We start from the raw sequence: 6,103 nt of genomic DNA, 5'->3' as shown, positions 1-6,103 counted from the left end.
GCCTTGTTCTCATCCTGCTCCAAATTCTCACAGCGTGGGTGGGTGGGAAGCTCCCTGAATTGCTTCCCCACTTGCTGGAATGAGCTGAAATTCAGAGCTGATCACATTTTCCCCTGTGCCTGTCAGAGCCCAAAGGGGAAGCCCAGTAACCGACACATAAAGCTACTACTGATAGCTGCACACTTGTTCCAGACAAAAGATCAGGAGATGTGTGTCATAAAAGGCAGAGATGGCTTCCAGATGTTTTGGTGTGTTGGGTCTGCACAGATGTTTTCGATGTCTGCCCATAAATGTAAGAAATGTAAAACATTTGTGTCCCACAGATGTAGAGATTAAATTATGCAAGAGATGTGATAAATCTCTGGGTAATGCGAGAAGACCATGAACTATTCACATTCATTGTTTTCAGGAAAATCAGCCCCATTTTCCAGAACGCAGCTGTGAAAGGAGAATTTTATTGTTATTAAATGGGACTAAACATTACGTAGGAGGGTGAGAAGCAGCACTCAGGGATCTGCATGGACCCACACGCTGCAGACATCCTCAGGGTGAGGCAGGAGGGGATGGCTGCTGCAGCTCAGGGACACAGGGGCTATGGGAACCCAGAATATCCCTCTGGCTGTCCAGAATCCCCCTGCCAGGGGCTCAGAGACCCTGGCACAGAGCCCAAAACACCTGTGGATCTGATTATGACCTATGGAGCAAATTACCAATCTTAGATGAAGATCAGCAAGCTACGACAGTTTAAGTAGAATAATAGTGAAGTTATCACGGGGTGAAAAAGTAGATTTTGGGGTTTTTAGAATGGGGGTTCAGGGGGCAAGATGGAGGGAACTGGGCATGTCCAGCCTTTCTCCTTCTTCTTCTTCTTGGCCTCCATCTTCTGCTGTGATGGTGGCACTTTTGGATTGGTTTAGAGTAGAAGCTCACTGTCTAACACAGGTGATAGGTATTGGAAAGTAATTGTAAACATTGTACACGTAGTTTTTAGTATAAAGACGTAACACTGCCCTGTGGGCAGGCAGAGTGCCTGGAACTGTCCTGCTGGATGGACCTCAGCAGGGCAGGAGAAAGAATTTTATAGATAAGATACAATAACCAACCTTGAGACCAAGAAATGAAGAGTTCTGACTCCTTCTTCAAGCTCCAGGCTGGGAAAAGAGACTTTCCATCTTTTCTCGGGGTCACTCTGACAGGTTAGAGATCCTGACAAGGGATGAGGTGTCAGAGCCATCTCAGCCCCTCTGAGGGCAGGACAGACACTCACAGCTCACAGCACAGCCTCTCCTGCCCCAAACCACCTCTGTATGGGAGAGCTCAGCCAGAGCAGGCTGGGACAGGCAGGTTTGAGACAGCAGAGCTGGAAATGGCCCCAGTGCCCAGCTCTGCCAGGGCAGGAATTCATACAAAGATGCTCTTTGAACAGCATGGTTTATTTCCTGTGGTGTCACATGCCAGTCAAGCACTTTATACTAAACCCCAGCTGAAGCTTGTGCTGCCTTCAGGACACGCATCCTGAGCATTTCCAGCCCTGCTCAGTGCCAGGGTGGGCTCTGCACCTGCCCAGCACAGCCCTGCCAGCTGTGGGGGCAGCTGGGGGGGAAGAAAAGTGCTGCAAAATCCTGAGGTACTGCTGGGCAAGATGACACAGGAAAGCCTTATAAATATGATTGCCTAGCAAAAGATTTTGAGAATATGGAAACTATAACTGAGACTGAAATGAAAGCAAGCTTTGAGATACCTCAGTTACTGAACAACTGGAAAACAATGGTGTGGCCAGCTGAAGGTGATCCCCTTTTGATGGAACAACACCCTCTGCTTGCAGACAGGCCCAAGGGTCAGAGCAGACCCTACAGCTTGGCAGAAGGGGCCCAAAGAGGAGTTTTTAGGGTTTAAAATGTAACACAGTATGGGAATGTAATGATTCTTATAGGCTGTATGGAAATGCTATAGGATTTGTATCTTGTACTAGATTGGTTAGTGAGAATCAGAATATTCAGCACAGAAGAAAATTTATTGTATTGTAATGGGAACTTTGCTCTCTTACCCCTTTTACTTTCTTATGCTTTTTCTCTCTTGCCTCTTTTACCCTCTTATCCTCTCTCCCCCTCTCTTCTCTGGGGCCTGCTCTGAGCTGTGCCTGGCAGCTCCCAGCAGGTCCCAGGCCCTTTGCAATAAACCCCAAGTTCCATGACCAGAAGAAGATTCACTGTATTGTAACGGGAACCTCACCCTTTGATCCTCTCTTTTACTCTCTCATTCTCTCTTTACCACGCTCTTGCTTTCCTTCTCTTTACCTCTCTCTCCCTCTTTGGGGCCTGCTCTGAGCTGTGGCTGGCAGCTCCCAGCAGGGCCCTGCACCCAGGCCCTTTGCAATAAACCCCAAATTCCACAACCAGAAGAAGATTTATTGTATTGTAACAGGAACCTTGCCCTCTGATCCTCTCTTTTACTCTCTCATTCTCTCTTTACCATGCTCTTGCCTTCTTTCTCTTCCTCTTTGGGCCTGCTCTGAGCTGTGGCTGGCAGCTCCCAGCAGGGCCCTGCACCCAGGCCCTCTGCAATAAACCAAAAGTTCCAGACCTGGCTGCAGAGATCTCTCGTCTCCGTCCTTCCCAACCATCCTAGCCCCCCATTGCTCCTACAAGGTACCTCTCCGATCCCAACCCCACACCCCAGCAGCCTCCCTCACTGCTGGGAACAGGGGACACAGCCCCTGTCACAGTCAGGAGTGTCACCACACAATTCCAGATAGCTTTTCCCAGTGTGGAGAAAAGGAGAGCAGAGCAAACATTCCCAAACCCTCCTCCCTGCCCAGGCTGGGAAGTGTCAGAGGCTCTGGCTCTCCTGTCACTGGGAAGAGCTCAGTGCTTCCCCATGGCACTGCACTCAACCCTTTCTTGCATCAAGGAGACATGGCATGTTCTTGGGAATCCTCTCTGCTAAGAATATCCTCTATTTACACATTCACCCATGAGGGGGTGGATGGGAAGCAGGGCAGCGAACTGAATGTCCTTGGAAGATGTGTGTGTTGGTTTCCATGGAGCTGCCTGCCTGGCCAGGGCTCTGTTTGCACTGAGCACGTGTGGCTGCAGCACTGGGGACAGCCCAGGGACAGTGCTGCCCTGGCACCTGCCAGCCCAGGGGACTCATCCAGAGGGCCTGGAGCAGGAGTCAGGGCTGCAGGTGTTCCTGAGTGTCCCTGTGTGCTCCTGAGCATTCCTGGGTGTCCCTGTGTGTTCTTGGGTGCTCTTGTGTGTCCCTGGGTGCTCCTGAGCATTCCTATCTGTTCCTGACTGCTCTCCTGTGTGCTCCTGTCTGTTCCTGAGTGGTCCCATGTATTCCCGAGCATTCCTTTGTGCTCCTGTGTGTCCCTGTGGGTCCCTGAGTATTCCTGAGTGTTCCTGTGTGTCCCTGTGTGTTGTTGTGTGCACCTGGGTGTTCCTGGCTGTTCCTGTGTGCTCCTGAGCATTCATGAGCATTCCTCTGTGCTCCTAAGTGCTCCTGTGTGTTCCTGTGCATTCCTGTGTGCTCCTGTGTGTCCCTGAGCATTCCTGTGTGTTCCTAAGTGTCCCTGTGTGCTCCTGCATGTTCCTGAGCACTCCTGCGTGCTCCTGTATGTTCCTGTGTGCTCCTCAGTGTTCCCGTGTGTCCCTGTATGCCCCTGGGTGCTTCTGTATGTTCTTGTGTGCTCCTGCATGCTCCTGTTTGTTCCTGTGTGCTCCTGGGTGTTCCTGTGTCTCCCTGTGTGTCCTGGATGCTCCTGTATGTTCTTGTGTGTTCCTGAGCATTCCTGTGTGTTCCTGGGCATTCCTGTGTGTATCTGTGTGTTCCTGGATGTTCTTGTGAGTTCCTGGGTGCTCCTGAGCATTCCTGAGTGTCCCTGGGGATGTGAGGCTCACTGTGGTTCCCCTGCTGTTTTGTGGTCACCAACACACACACAGACAACAACAGAGTCCCAGAATCCCAGAATCAACCAATCCCTGAGGTTGGAAAAGAGCTCCAAGGCTGTCAAGTCCTTGTCCCCAGCCCAGAGCTCTCAGTGTCACCTCCAGCCCTTCCCTGGGCACCTCCAGGGATGGGCACTGCAACCCTCCCTGGGCATTTCCAATCCCTGAGCCCCCTCTCCATGGGGAAATTCCTGCTGTGCCCACCCTGAGCCTGCCCTGGCCCAGCCTGAGGCCGTTCCCTCTGCTCCTGTCCCTGTTCCCTGGAGCAGAGCCCAACCTGGGGCTGTCCCCTCCTGGCAGGAGCTGTGCAGAGCCACAATTCCCCCTGAGCCTCCTTTTCTCCAGGCTGAGCTCCCTCAGCCCCTCCTGGTGCTCCAGCCCCTTCCCCAGCTCTGGATGTATTCCAGATCCTCAATGTCCTTCTTGTCATAAGGAGCACAAGAACTGAGCCCAAGGCTTGAAGTGTGGCCTGTCCCCATGTCCCCAACACACACAAGTGCCCTGTGGCACAGCACAGCATCAGGAAATGGCATTTGCCCCTCTGGAAGGGCACCAGGTTCCCTCCTGGGTTTTATGTTTATGGTTGGACTTTGATGATCTCCAAGGTCTTTTCAAGCCTGAATTCTGTTGGGCTCAGAGCTGGTCAGGGGCATCCTGTGTAGGGGGACAGAATAGAAGAAAATAAAGATAGGTAGAAAGTGATCTTACCCCTAAGGAGCTGCAGCTGGGCCAATTATCAAAGATCAGGAGCAGGCCTGGCTTTAACAGGCCACAGCTGTGAGCAATGAGAAGAGGAGTGCTATAAAAGAGTGGGGTGGTGAGATGGGAACTGGGGTTAGTTGGGTGCTTTGTGAAGGGGAAAGAGTCAGTGCTCTGAGAGAAACACCAAGAAGGAGTGACACTTCTGTGACAGGAGATAACAGCATGGAACCCCTGCAACCAGGTGACAACATCCTGAGCAGTGCCATGGCAGGGAGGTGCTGTCTGTGCTCCTGCAGACACACTCATCTCCCCTGAAGGCCATGACAGGTAAGACTGATCCTCCTGGGGGTTAATTCCTGTTCCTGCACCAACCTCAGAGGGCAGAGCCTAAAACAAGCTCCTGATGTCTGCTAAGAGCTCCCAGCATGTGCCTACATGTGTGTTTTGGCCTCACAGATGTGTTGCTAAGGAGAGAGGATGACTCCTGCACACCTCATGGACATTCAGGGCCCGAGGAGATCCTGTTTGTGCAGAACAAAAGGTCAGGCAGAACTTTGGCAGGAGGAGCTTTTCCAGCTCCTCTGCAGAGCCCTGGGGCATGGCCATGTGTGCACCCAGCCAGAGGAATCCTGCACTGGAGAGGCTCTCCCTGATGGGCATGGCTGTCCTTGGGGTGTTTAAAGAGCAAAACTGAAGGGGAAGATAGGAATGAATTCTCCTCAGGATGAAAGTTAGGCAGCAAAGGAGTTGTCAGTGTGTCCTCTCCAGCTCTGGTCACCTGTGGATGTTGGATCTCTGCTCTGATGCTTGGCTTGGATCCCCCTTGGATCTGGGGAGCTTGAGGCCATCACCAGACCCTTGTGTTTCATAGTCTCAATGATTAAATCACTATAATTCATGTTTGTCTCCCTGAATGCAATTTCTTTTTGAGACCAGTTACAGTTTTGGCCTTACGCTGCCCCATGGAAATGAGTTTTGTGATGAATTACAAGTGGTCTGTAAAACTGCTTCCTCTTGTTTGTTTTAATTCTGGTGCCTGGCAATTCCATGGGCTGCATTCTTGAACAGAAAGGAGCAGGAACTGTCCCCAGCCACTCACAGAGGCTCCAGGCTCTGCCACCCTGCCCCATCAGCCCACTCGGATGTCTCCTGCTGAAGCCTGGGATATATATTGTACAATAATTCGTGCTGAAGGAAATTAAAACCACAGCATCTTGTGTACCAAGCCAGTGTCAGGCAACAAGCAGTAACAGAGTACGTGATAAAGAATGGAGATTCAAGCACTGTCCCCAGAAATGGATATTTCAATAGACTTCTTTCCAAGACTCCAGCAGGAGGCATTTGAGAGGCATCATCAGAAGTTTATGCCAGGAAGCTTTCACCTGACAGGATTCCAGGAATTATCCACCAGAATATCCAGGAATTATGGATTCTGGGAAATGCAGCAGCAA

General features: G+C 51.2%; 1 long non-coding RNA gene across 1 annotated transcript; it reads left to right on the top strand.

Annotated features, from left to right (window-relative positions):
* The first annotated feature begins 4,788 nt into the window (after positions 1–4,788).
* LOC132081948 (uncharacterized) lies at positions 4,789–5,660 on the top strand. The gene is made up of 2 exons (XR_009419757.1): positions 4,789–4,979; positions 5,109–5,660. It is a non-coding gene; the product is annotated as an uncharacterized LOC132081948 (long non-coding RNA).
* The last annotated feature ends 443 nt before the right edge of the window (positions 5,661–6,103 follow it).

Source organism: Ammospiza nelsoni, chromosome 19 (assembly GCF_027579445.1).
Source record: "Ammospiza nelsoni isolate bAmmNel1 chromosome 19, bAmmNel1.pri, whole genome shotgun sequence".
NCBI lineage: Eukaryota > Metazoa > Chordata > Aves > Passeriformes > Passerellidae > Ammospiza > Ammospiza nelsoni.
This window is presented reverse-complemented; position numbering and strand designations above follow the sequence as displayed.